This window comes from Rutidosis leptorrhynchoides, chromosome 9 (genome assembly GCF_046630445.1).
Source record: "Rutidosis leptorrhynchoides isolate AG116_Rl617_1_P2 chromosome 9, CSIRO_AGI_Rlap_v1, whole genome shotgun sequence".
Classification (NCBI taxonomy): domain Eukaryota; kingdom Viridiplantae; phylum Streptophyta; class Magnoliopsida; order Asterales; family Asteraceae; genus Rutidosis; species Rutidosis leptorrhynchoides.
In genome coordinates this window covers 223,628,911-223,643,968 of record NC_092341.1, presented here as the reverse complement: position 1 = coordinate 223,643,968, position 15,058 = coordinate 223,628,911, and positions in this window count along the sequence as shown.

Sequence of the window (15,058 nt, the reverse complement as noted above, 5' to 3'; positions counted from 1 at the left end):
ATCACTCTGTATCTCTTAGATTTAACATGACATCTAGGATGAAAGGATTAATGAAAGATTCACCTATTCATATTCGAGATGGGAACTTGAAAGAGATGATGTTATTGAATGGCAAAAGTCATAATATATTGGGGGTGATGGACGGTCGTTAGGTGGTATCCATCACTTGCATTAATTTCTTATGTTTCTCGTGCAAGTGGGAGATTGAAGGTATTTCGTATGCCCGAGCGACATATTAAATTAATGTGGCTAGTATGTTATGATCTAAGTCGGGTCATACCCAATAACAAACTTACCGACACCTTAAAACGTATTTAGTCTTGACGATTGGGTTGTTAAATAAATACGCGACACTTGGACTTTAGAAAATCGGTTTTCTAAAATATGATCACTTGAGATAAATTATTTGGATAATTTATATATAATTGTTTATAGGTTTAAATGATTATGTTGTGTTATATTTTATAAAAATGTTTATAAAATGTGAAAGTAACAAAATAAATACATGTTTATATATATATATATATATATATATATATATATATATATATATATATATATATATATATATATATATATATATCAAGTTTATGTATATATATATAACATTATTATTTAATATAAAGGAGAGTGCAGAATTTTGGTCTCCAAGACAAGCACCCATGCTCCTTTGCTTGTTACTTTTGATACAACACAATTCCAAGGCACATGCTTGACTCCATGACCAAGATATTCACACATGTGTTCAAGGGAATAATACACAACACACAAGTGAAAAATGAGCTGAAAAATTCTGCTCAAATAAAGGGGCTGCTGGCCCTTTTTTTGAGAGAAAAAGAGGTGGTTCTAGCTTGGTTTTAAAGTGATTCAAGTGTCTAATTAAATCCTAACTATAGTATTAGGTGTTGGGTAAAAGTTTGGGGTATTATCTCTTGAGGTTTCATAGTTTTGAGACTCCATTCACCATCATCTTTTGACAAGCTGCTGTCCAGAATTTTGGGTTCAAAGGAAGTGGGTTTCTAGCTTGGTTTTAAGGTGATTAAGAGTCTAAAACATAATCAAGTTCAAGGGTGGTGTTGGTGCATCAAAAGCTTGGGGTTTTGACACACTTGTTCATCATCTTCTTGTATCAAACTGTAACGACCCATCCTTATCCACCTGGACGAAATCATCAACATTTGGTCCCATTGCGATGATTGACTCCAAGTAATGTCCTTAAAATGAGCAAATGCACAGCGGAAGACTTAATTCGTACATGAGAATAAATATGCTTAAAAATGTCAACCAAAAGGTTGGTGAGTTCATAGGTTTATCATAACAATCATTTCAATATCTTAATAGACCACAAGATTTCATATTCATAAACATTTCAATAAAAAATATTCTAAGTTGTTGAGCACTTGGTAACCATACTTAACTATTAATCAACGTCGCATATTCCCTTTATTATGAAATCTCACTACACTGTACCAAGTGTAGCCTACAAAACGAAGTACTGTGCAACCGTTGAATACTGGTCGTCCAGTCCGGTTGGGGTTGTCAGGCCCGATAGATCTATCAACAGGATTCGCGTTTATAATACCACATGTAAATAGTAGTTACCAAGCTATTAGGGAAGATATGCAGGGTGGTACAACTCAACGTAGAATATATTTTAAGTACTTGTGTCTATTTTGTAAACATTTATAAAAGCAGCGCATGTATTCTCAGCCCAAAAATATATATTGTAAAAGCAATTAAAAAGGGAGCAAATGAAACTCACCTAATGTATTTTGTAGTAAAAATACATATGACTACATTGAACAAGTATAGGGTTGGCTTCGGATTCACGAACCTATATCATTTATATATATTAACACATATAATGGAAATTGAACAAACTTATATATTATTATTAGTGATATATATGTTATTTATGATCTATGTGTTCCTTAGTAACTTAAGTATATATCCATTTTATATATCTTGCTTTTTAAAAAATATAAAAATAGAGTTAGGTTATATGTGTTAGATATATTAATATAGTTAAATATATTTATATAAAGATCATTTATTTATTAAATTAATAATTGTAATAATACTAGATTAAGGATAATAATAATAATAATAATAATAATAATAATAATAATAAAAATAATAATAATAATAATAATAATAATAATAATAATAATAATAATAATAATAATAATAATAATAATAATAATAATAATAATAATAATAGTAATAATAGTAATAATAAAAATGTTAATTTTTAAAAATGATAACTTTAATAAAGATAATAACTTTAATAAAAAAATAATTTTACAAAAATGATGCTTTTAATAATAATATAGTTGTAATAATAATAATAATGATATTAATAATAATAATAATAATAATAATAATAATAATAATAATAATAATAATAATAATAATACTAATAAAAATAAACAAATGACTACCTCAAAGAAATAGGCTCAAAAATATAATGTCACCGCCCGGACTCGAACCCGCGAACTCTAGGTTAATCCAACATAACCCCAACCATTCGTCTACCATGTATCTTTCTATTTTAGTTACACATTTTATTGTTATAACAGGTATTTTATCAGATTCCATTTCCTTCTTCACCACATCGACCCAATACCACGCTGGAACTAGGCTTTAATTGAAGCCTTTTGGCCCAACAATCTTTAACCCATTTTAAGGATAGGTCCGAATACTTTAAAGTCCAAATACAAATATGGAGTGTTGGTGTAAAAAAAATTTGAATACAGTCCCCTTAGTCACTTGAAAGGGTGCGGTTTTGTTGGTTATAGTAGGACGGTTTTATAAATATATATTGCATTGGATACGTTTTTCTTGGATACCCATATCCTATCATAGTGTTACAGCCTTTTTATTTTTCAAACCAAAAGAAAAGTAGGACATCAGCATTCTTTTTGGTGTCACCTTGTCCCCTTGGTTATCACATAAATTATAAAGATCATCTTACCATATTTGATACAAATTTTACGTACACCTTTAATACCCGTTTTATATTATAGTTGTGGTTATTTTTGTTGGTTTCGTTGCTCATAACAGAAGTTAACGTAGCAGAAGGAGGTAGAAGAAAGATGTTTTAAAAATGGTGGATTTTCCTTCGCATAACCGTGAATAAATTACTGTAACAACAGTCTCTGGGGTGGCGGTTTAGATGGTGGGGTGGTAGTTATGATGATCTTGAAGGTGAGGTTGGATGGTATCTTGGTCGTTAATCCGAAGCTAAAACAGAAATATAGAGATGTTGGGGTTCGATTGAAATAGATAACAAGTGGGTTTCATTTGGGTTGGTTTGGGTCTAGTGCAGCAACAACAAAAAATTGCGGCAGTGAAACATAGCAGGTTGGTGGTTTTCAGCTGCAAATAGCGGTCCACATGGTGAGGGTTCTCGTTCAGTAAGAAAAGAAATAACGATGATAAGTGTGGTGGGTTGTTTTATGATCATGTTTATGTTCGGATTTTAATCGAAGTGATCGTGTAGTAGTGGCGTCGGGTGTTGTTGGAGGTGTTCCATGGTGGAGGTTAGGGTGGTGTGGTTGTATTTGGTGAAAGGTGATGGAGATGGTTTTATGGGGATTGCACAAGGGTGGTTCTCGAAGAGAGAGAGAGAGAGAGAGAGAGAGAGAGAGAGAGAGAGAGAGAGAATTGGGTTATATGATATTTAAGCTAGTAAATGATGATGATTCATTTTGTTGGTTAAATAGAAAAGACCAAACCAAGGTCCATCGAATAGAAAGAAAATATAATGAGGTGTTTTGTTTTTGTTTTTAACTAGACAGAAAGATATAGATTTTTATACTCCAATCAATTATGCACTAAATATACATATAAACATCCCACATGCAAAAAGTGAAAAGAAAAGAATTAGTAAAAAAAAAAAAATTTGTTAACATGGAAACAAGAAATTAAGAGATCCGTGATATATTGTCTAGTTGTATGCGTCATGTCCACTCACAATTATCAAAATCTAATGTGATAATAATATAACTTAGTGCCATTAATCTGTATAAAATAGTAAGTAGAGAATAACGTTTGGTGACAAGGTGCCAACTTAAATGACAAAAGAAAGCAAGTAGGTTTAGCTGTTATCCATCTTATCTCCATGTGTAAATATATTATATATATACATAATCTAATTTAATAATACTTTAGAATATAAAATTTAAACATCCACGTGTAAAAAGAAAAAAATAAAATAGTTAGTAGCCTTGATTTATTAGTTTACTATTCTTCTTACGGACTGGATTTCATACTCCATTGTTAATCAGTGGCGGATAAAAGTCTTTGGAAAAATCTCATATTTTTTTAAATTAGATGTCTTTATTTATTTTGGTCATTATGTTATAAAATTCAGTCATTAATTTAATAAATAAAAAAAATTACAACAACTGTCCCTCTCATTTATGGGTAAAATATAAAAAATGTTAAAATTAAATAATTAGGTCCTAAATATACTTTTAATAAGCCTATAACTTATATAACTCATTTTCGTATCATCGTTTATTTTAATCACATAAGTTCCTTTTTAACTCATTTACTATTAATCGAATTAAAATTGAGCATTACCAGTGTTTACTAAATAACTTCGAATTCACAAAATATATTTAATATACTTTTTATGTATATATATATATATATATATATATATATATATAGATTTATTTTATATAATAAATTTTATTATCTCTTATATTATTTTATAATTTAAATCATATATTAAATCAACTATATTTCAAAGTATTATATATATATATATATATTATATATTTAAATATATATGTATTTAATTATTTATATGTAATAGTTCGTGAATCATCAGAAATGGTCGAAGTTAATTTGATTGTATGAAAACAGTTCAAATTTTTGAGACTCAACATTACAGACTTTGCTTATCGTATCCAAAACATATAAAGACTAAGTTTAAATTTGGTCGAAAATTTTCGGGTCGTCACACAAACAACCCTCAACTAGCTTGAGGAGGTAAATATATCTTCTCTACCTTTTATATTTGTAAGCATTTATCCAAGACTTGATATCTACTTGGAATTCAAATAAATGGTTAAATATATACACGTGTTATCTTAATAAATCATGCTTCCGCTTACTATAAATTATTGGTTTAGTAATTTTGTTAACTTTAAGGACATGTTGTTATATTGAATTCCAACAAATACACTTAATGAGATGTTTACTTATTATTTATCATGATTAAACATAGTATATCAATATCTTAATATGATTCATATGTATTTAGTAAGACGTTGTTATAACGATAATCGTTATATATATCGTTTCGAGTTTCTTAATTCAATAAACTCAATTTTATGTATATAACTCATTGTTAAAATACCTAATGAGATACTTACTTATCATAATATCATGTTAACTATATATATAATCATATATATGTCATCATATAGTTTTTACATGTTTTAACGTTCGTGAATCACCGGTCAACTTGGGTGGTCAATTGTCTATATGAAACCTATTTAAATTAATCAAGTCTTAACAAGTTTAATTGCTTAACATGTTGGAAACACTTAATCATGTAAATAACAATTTCATTTAATATATATAAACATGGAAAATTTCTGGTCACTACAGTACCTACCCGTTAAATAAATTTCGTCCCGAAATTTTAAGCAGTTGGAGGTGTTGACGTATCTTCTGGAAATAAGTGCGGGTATTTCTTCTTCATCTGATCTTCTGATTCCCAGGTGAACTCGGGTCCTCTACGAGCATTCCATCGAACTTTAACAATTGGTATCTTGTTTTGTTTAAGTCTTTTAACCTCACGATCCATTATTTCGACGGGTTCTTCGACGAATTGAAGTTTTTCGTTGATTTGGATTTCGTCTAATGAAATAGTGAGATCTTCTTTAGCAAAACATTTCTTCAAATTTGAGACGTGGAAAGTGTTATGTACAGCCGCGAGTTGTTGTGGTAATTCAAGTCGGTAAGCTACTGGTCCGACACGATCAACAATCTTGAATGGTCCTATATACCTTGGATTTAATTTCCCTCGTTTACCAAATCGAACAACGCCTTTCCAAGGTGCAACCTTAAGCATGACCATCTCTCCAATTTCAAATTCTATATCTTTTCTTTTAATGTCAACTTTGGGCGGTTTTCAACCGTTGTTAAATTTGGATGATCTTCTCGGTAGTTTCTTGTATTATCTCCTGACCCGTAATCTATCTATCCCCCACTTCACTCCAACAAATCGGAGACCTGCACTTTCTACCATAAAGTGCTTCAAACGGCGCCATATCAATGCTTGAATGGTAGCTGTTGTTGTAGCAAAATTCTGCTAACGGTAGATATCGATCCCAACTGTTTTCGAAATCAATAACACATGCTCGTAGCATGTCTTCAAGTGTTTGTATCATCCTTTCACTCTGCCCATCAGTTTGTGGATGATAGGCAGTACTTATGTCTAGACGAGTTCCTAATGCTTGCTGTAATGTCTGCCAGAATCTTGAAATAAATCTACCATCCCTATCAGAGATAATAGAGATTAGTATTCCATGTCTGGAGATGACTTCCTTCAAATACAGTCGTGCTAACTTCTCCATCTTGTCATCTTCTCTTATTGGCAGGAAGTGTGCTGATTTGGTGAGACGATCAACTATTACCCAAATAGTATCAAAACCACTTGCAGTCCTTGGCAATTTAGTGATGAAATCCATGGTAATATTTTCCCATTTCCATTCTGGGATTTCGGGTTGTTGAAGTAGACCTGATGGTTTCTGATGCTCATCTTTGACCTTAAAACACGTCAAACATTCCCCTACGTATTTAGCAACATCGGCTTTCATACCTGGCTACTAAAAATGTTTCTTGAGATCTTTGTACATCTTCCCCATTCCAGGATGTATTGAGTATCTGGTTTTATGAGCTTCTCTAAGTACCATTTCTCTCATATCTCCAAATTTTGGTACCTAAATTCTTTCAGCCCTATACCGGGTTCCGTCTTCCCAAATATTAAGATGCTTCTCCGATTCTTTGGGTATTTCATCTTTTAAATTTCCTTCTTTTAAAACTCCTTGTTGCGCCTCCTTTATTTGAGTAGTAAGGTTATTGTGAATCATTATATTCATAGCTTTTACTCGAATGGGTTCTCTGTCCTTTCTAATCAGAGCGTCGGCTACCACATTCACCTTCGGGAGGTAACGAATCTCAAAGTCGTAATCATTCAACAATTCAATCCACCTGCGCTGCCTCATGTTCAGTTGTTTCTTATTAAATATATGTTGAAGACTTTTGTGGTCGGTATATATAATACTTTTGACCCCATATAAGTAGTGCTTCCAAGTCTTTAATGCAAAAACAACCACGCCTAATTCCAAATCATGCATCATATAATTCTGCTCGTGAATCTTCAATTGTCTAGACGCATAAGCAATTACCTTCGTTCATTGCATTAATACACAATCGAGACCTTGCTTTGAAGCGTCACAATATATCACAAAATCATCATTCCCTTCAGGTAATGACAATATAGGTGCCGTTGTTAACTTTTTCTTTAACAATTGAAACGCTTTCTCTTGTTCATCCTTCCATTCAAATTTCCTCCCTTTATGCGTTAATGCAGTCAAGGGTTTTGCTATTCTGGAAAAATATTGGATGAACCTTCTGTAGTAACCAGCTAGTCCTAAAAATTGGCGTATATGCTTCAATGTTTTTGGGGTTTCCCATTTTTCAACGGTTTCAATCTCTGCTGGATCCACCTGAATACCTTCTTTGTTCACTATGTGACCGAGGAATTGAACTTCTTCCAACCAAAATGCACACTTTGAAAACTTACCGTACAGTTTTTCTTTTCTCAGCAACTCTAGCACTTTTCTTAAATGTTATTCATGCTCTTGATCATTCTTCGAGTAAATAAGTATGTCATCGATGAAAACAATGACAAACTTGTCAAGATATGGCCCACACACTCGGTTCATGAGGTCCATGAACACAGCTGGTGCGTTCGTCAATCCAAACGGCATAACCATAAACTCGTAATGACCGTAACGCATCCTAAAAGCAGTCTTTAGAATATCATCCTCCTTCACCCGCATTTGATGATACCCAGAACGTAAATCAATCTTCGAATAAACCAACGAGCCTTGTAGTTGATCAAATAAGTCATCAATTTTCGGTAGTGGGTAGCGGTTCTTGATGGTAAGTTTGTTCAACTCTCGGTAGTCGATACACAACCTAAATGTACCATCCTTCTTCTTGACAAACAAAACAGGAGCTCCCCACGGTGATGTGCTTGGTCGAATGAAACCACGCTCTAAAAGTTCTTGTAATTGGCTCTGAAGTTCCTTCATTTCGCTAGGTGCGAGTCTGTATGGAGCACGAGCTATTGTTGCAGCTCCTGGTACAAGGTCTATTTGAAATTCAACGGATCGGTGTGGAGATAGTCTTGGTAATTCTTTCAGAAATACATCGGGAAATTCTTTTGCGACTGGAACATCATTGATGTTCTTTTCTTCGGAATTGACTTTCTCGACGTGTACTAGCACAGCATAGCAACCTTTTCTTATTAGTTTTTGTGCCTTCAGGTTACTAATAAGATTTAACTTCGCGTTGCTCTTTTCTCCGTACACCATTAAGGGTTTTCATTTTTCTCGTATAATGCGAATTGCATTTTTGTAACAAATGATCTCTGCTTTTACTTCTTTCAACTAGTCCATACCGATTATCACATCAAAACTCCCTAACTCTACTGGTATTAAGTCAATCTTAAATGTTTCGCTAACAAGTTTAATTTCTCGATTCCGACATATATTATCTGCTGTAATTAATTTACTGTTTGCTAATTAGAGTAAAAATTTATTATCCAAGGGCATCGGTGAACAACTTAGTTTAGCACAAAAATCTCTACTCATATAGCTTCTATCCGCACCCGAATCTAATAAAACATAAGCAGATTTATTATCAATGAGAAACGTACCCGTAACAAGCTCCGGGTCTTCCTGCGCTTCTGTCGTATTAATATTGAAAACTTTTCCACGGCCCTGCCCATTAGTATTCCCCTGATTCGGGAAATTTCTACTAAAGTAGCCCGGTTTTCCACATCCAAAACAAACTATGGCGGTATTATTTGTTCCGACATTATTTGTTCCTTTAGTTCTGTTATGCATTGGTCCGTAGATTTCGCACTTCTTCGTGCTATGACCATTTCTTTTACACCTATTGCAAAATGTCGTGCAGAAACTCAGGTGATGCTCTTCACATCTTTGGCATGGCTGTTTTTGGTTTTTGTTGCCATTGTTGTTATTGAGATTGTTGTTGGGATTGTTATTGTTGCTGTTGTTGTTGTTGTTGTTGTTGTTGTTGTTGTTATTGTTGTTGGGCCGGTTATTATAGTTGTTGTTGGGACGTTTGTTGAAGTTGTTGTTGCGATTGATGTTGCGATTATTGGGATAGTTGTTGCGATTTTGGTTGTGATTGTTGTTGTATTGGTGACTCTTGTCATTGGTTTCTTCCCACTTTCTCTTGACTTGTTTCATGTTAGCCTCTTCGGTCGCCTGCTCTTTAATCCTTCCTTCGATCTGGTTCACTAATTTGTGAGCCATTTGACTTGCCTTTTGTATGGCGGCGGGCTCGTGTGAACTCACATCTTCTTGAATTCTTTCCGGTAACCCTTTTACAAATGCGTCGATCTTCTCTTCTTCGTCTTCAAACGTTCTGGGACATAATAGGCAAAATTATGTGAATCGTCATTCGTACGTGGTGATATCGAAACCTTGCGTTTGTAATCCTCTAAGCTCTACCTTGAGCTTATTGACCTCGTTCCTGGGACGATACTGCTCGTTCATAAATTGCTTGAATGCTGACCATGGTAGTGCGTAAGCAGCATCTTGTCCTACCTGCTCGAGATAGGTATTCCACCACGTTAACGCCGTACCTGTGAAGGTATGCGTAGCGTACTTAAGTTTGTCCTCTTCAGTACACTTACTTATGGCAAACACTGATTCGACCTTCTCGGTCCACCGTTTCAATCCAATTGGTCCTTCGGTTCCATCAAATTCCAAAGGTTTGCAGGCAGTGAATTCTTTGTAGGAGCATCCTACACGATTTCTTGCAGAATTAGTTCCACTTCTAGATCCAGAGTTATTGTTATTTTGCATTGCAGCCTGCACTGCGGATATGTTCGCAACAAGGAAAACATGGAAGTCTTCCTCACTCATGTTCAAGTTCTGACGAGTCGCCGGTGCCATTTCCTTCAAAATAGCCAAAAGAATTGAGTTAATCATATAGAATTTAAGAGTAGTCAATAGTATTTCATAGCATAATATGAACTTATTTATAAAAGCTTTTTCTTCATATTAGCATTTTATTGTTTTAATTCGGGTATTACCTACCCGTTAAGTTCATACTTAGGAGCTGTTATACAATTCAACTACTACGATTCTATATGAAAAACTTATTACAATAATATTTCGCGTTCAAACTTTATACAATATTTTACAAACTTACAATACCGCTATAATACATATAGGATGAAATATAGCACATAATAACTTTGCTACTCGGCAGCTATGAAGGCAATTCTAGTTAATATGCAAGTTGTTCAGCAAAAGAAATAAAGACACGCAATTCGTAAGTTCAGAAACAAGTCATGCATTCAGGTTTTACTAAGATGACATCCCATCCTTAATCTTGTGGAAAATAACCGTTATGACCATTGGCTAGGCAGCATGTTGTAATGTCGTCAAAAGGACGAGGGTTTCGTAATGTCCAACAGCCCCGTAATAATCTAAAAACCTTGTTTCTCACCCCAACTACTGAATCCGTCACTTGTGGGAAGATTTTATTTAAAAGTTGCAATCCGATGTTCTTTTTCTCACTTTGGTAAGAAGCGAACATTACTAACCCGTAAGGATAACATGCTTCTTTATGTTGCATGTTAGAAGCTCTTTCTAATTCACGAAATCCTATGTTGGGATATGTTGAGTCAAAATAGGTTCTTAACCCGTATCATAAAATTGCATTTGGGTTCCCCGCATTTAACGCTTTAAAGAAAACACAGCGTAACTTACGGTCTCTCCAATGTGATATACCCCACCTATCAAAGGAAAGCCTTTTATAAACTAAGACATTTCTGGAAAGTCTTTCAAATGTTTGACAAGTTAATTTCGCCATAACTAAATGTGCTGATGAATTCTGACCGACTCTAGGCAAGATTTCCTCAATCATATCCTCTGGTAGGTCTTTTAAAATATTCAGTTGTCTACCCTTAACGTCCATTTTGTTTTTATACTGTAAAATAGACAAGGATTAGATTCGTAAAAGATAATTAACAAACAATACAAGCAATTTTTACATAGAACATAAAAGTACAAGCACACTACAATACATATAATACACAACATGATTACAACCCTCTAATCTGAATCACTGGTTTCTTCTTCTTCGGACTTGGTTCGTTTTCCTAATTTTCTAGGAATATATGGTGTTCCTCTAATACGAGCCGTCGTTTTCCACAATGGTTTAGAAAAACCTGGTGGTTTAGAGGTTCCCGGGTCATTGTTACATTTTAGGAAATACGGATGTTGCCGATACATATAAAGTTCATCGGGGTTGGAATCGGGTTTCTCTATTTTTATACCTTTTCCCTTATTATTTTCTTTCGCTTTATTAAATTGGGTCGAGGTAATTTCTATAACATCATCGGAATCCTCATCGGGATTCGATTCATCAAAAAATTGATAATCTTCCCAATATTTTACTTCCTCGGCGGAAACACCATTGACCATTATTAACTTTGGTCCGTTGGTTGAGGATTTTCTTTTATTTAATCAATTTACTATAGGTATCAATATTTCTTCCTCCGGAACCTCTTCTTCTTCTTCCGGTTCATCCTCTTTCGGTTCCTCTTCTTCCGGTTCCTCTTCTGGAATTTGTGAATCTTCCCAAAATATATTCGACTCTTCATTATTATTAGGTGAATCGATGGGATTTGTACTAGTGGTAGACATCTATCACACAATATCAAACACAAAAAGAGGTTAATTTATCACATAATATTTACATGTTAATAATATATAGTTTCCAACAAAAGTGTTAAGCAATCGTTTTTAAAGAAAACACGGTCGAAGTCCAGACTCACTAATGTATCCTAACAAACTCGATAAGACATACTAATGCAAATTTCTGGTTCTCTAAGACCAACGCTCAGATACCAACTGAAATGTCCTGTTCATATTGATTATAAACGTTCCATATTAATTGATTTCGTCGCGAGGTTTTGACCTCTATATGAGACATTTTTCAAAGACTGTATTCATTTTTAAAACAACCATAACCTTTATTTTATCGATAAAGGTTTAAAAAGCATTACGTAAATTATCAAATAATGATAATCTAAAATATACCGTTTACACACGACCATTACATAATGGTTTACAATATGAATATATTACATCAAAAATAAGTTTCTTGAATGCAGTTTTACATAATATCATACAAGCATGGACTCCAAATCTTGTCCTTATTTTAGTATGCAACAGCGGAAGCTCTTAATAATCACCTGAGAATAAACATGCTTAAAACGTCAACAAAAATGTTGGTGAGTTATAGGTTTAACCTATATATTATCAAATCATAATAATAGACCACAAGATTTCATATTTCAATACATCACATACATAGAGATAAAAATCATTCATAGGGTGAACATGAAATGTCCCGTTCTTATTGATTAAAAACGTTCCATATTAATTGATTTCGTTGCGAGGTTTTGACCTCTATATGAGACGTTTTTCAAAGACTGCATTCATTTTAAAACAAACCATAACCTTTATTTCATCAATAAAGGTTTAAAAAGCTTTACGTAGATTATCAAATAATGATAATCTAAAATATCCTGTTTACACACGACCATTACATAATGGTTTACAATACAAATATGTTACAACAAAATAAGTTTCTTGAATGCAGTTTTTACACAATATCATACAAGCATGGACTCCAAATCTCGTCCTTATTTAAGTATGCGACAGCGGAAGCTCTTAATAATCACCTGAGAATAAACATGCTTAAAACGTCAACAAAAATGTTGGTGAGTTATAGGTTTAACCTATATATATCAAATCATAATAATAGACCACAAGATTTCATATTTCAATACACATCCCATACAAAGAGATAAAAATCATTCATATGGTGAACACCTGGTAACCGACATTAACAAGATGCATATATAAGAATATCCCCATCATTCCAGGACACCCTTCGGATATGATATAAATTTCGAAGTACTAAAGCATCCGGTACTTTGGATGGAGTTTGTTAGGCCCAATAGATCTATCTTTAGGATTCGCGTCAATTAGGGTGTCTGTTCCCTAATTCTTAGATTACCAGACTTAATAAAAAGGGGCATATTCGATTTCGATAATTCAACCATAGAATGTAGTTTCACGTACTTGTGTCTATTTTGTAAATCATTTATAAAACCTGCATGTATTCTCATCCCAAAAATATTAGATTTTAAAAGTGGGACTATAACTCACTTTCACAGATTTTTACTTCGTCGGGAAGTAAGACTTGGCCACTGGTTGATTCACGAACCTATAACAATATATCAAAGTATGTTCAAAATATATTTACAACACTTTTAATATATTTTGATGTTTTAAGTTTATTAAGTCAACTGTCCTCGTTAGTAACCTACAACTAGTTGTCCACAGTTAGATGTACAGAAATAAATCGATAAATATTATCTTGAATCAATCCACGACCCAGTGTATACGTATCTCAGTATTGATCACAACTCAAACTATATATATATTTTGGAATCAACCTCAACCCTGTATAGCTAACTCCAACATTCACATATAGAGTGTCTATGGTTGTTCCGAAATATATATAGATGTGCCGACATGATAGGTTGAAACATTGTATACGTGTCTATGGTATCTCAAGATTACATAATATACAATACAAGTTGATTAAGTTATGGTTGGAATAGATTTGTTACCAATTTTCACGTAGCTAAAATGAGAAAAAATTATTCAATCTTGTTTTACCCATAACTTCTTCATTTTAAATCCATTTTGAGTGAATCAAATTGCTATGGTTTCATATTGAACTCTATTTTATGAATCTAAACAGAAAAAGTATAGGTTTATAGTCGGAAAAATAAGTTACAAGTCGTTTTTGTAAAGGTAGTCATTTCAGTCGAAAGAACGACGTCTAGATGACCATTTTAGAAAACATACTTCCATTTTGAGTTTAACCATAATTTTTGGATATAGTTTCATGTTCATAATAAAAATCATTTTCTCAGAATAACAACTTTTAAATCAAAGTTTATCATAGTTTTTAATTAACTAACCCAAAACAGCCCTCAGTGTTACTACGACGGCGTAAATCCGGTTTTACGGTGTTTTTCGTGTTTCCAGGTTTTAAATCATTAAGTTAGCATATCATATAGATATAGAACATGTGTTTAGTTGATTTTAAAAGTCAAGTTAGAAGGATTAACTTTTGTTTGCGAACAAGTTTAGAATTAACTAAACTATGTTCTAGTGATTACAAGTTTAAACCTTCGAATAAGATAGCTTTATATGTATGAATCGAATGATGTTATGAACATCATTACTACCTTAAGTTCCTTGGATAAACCTACTGGAAAAGAGAAAAATGGATCTAGCTTCAACGGATCCTTGGATGGCTCGAAGTTCTTGAAGCAGAATCATGACACGAAAACAAGTTCAAGTAAGATCATCACTTGAAATAAGATTGTTATAGTTATAGAAATTGAACCAAAGTTTGAATATGATTATTACCTTGTATTAGAATGATAAACTACTGTAAGAAACAAAGATTTCTTGAGGTTGGATGATCACCTTACAAGATTGGAAGTGAGCTAGCAAACTTGAAAGTATTCTTGATTTTATGTAACTAGAACTTGTAGAATATATGAAGAACACTTAGAACTTGAAGATAGAACTTGAGAGAGATCAATTAGATGAAGAAAATTTAAGAATGAAAGTGTTTGTAGGTGTTTTTGGTCGTTGGTGTATGGATTAAATAT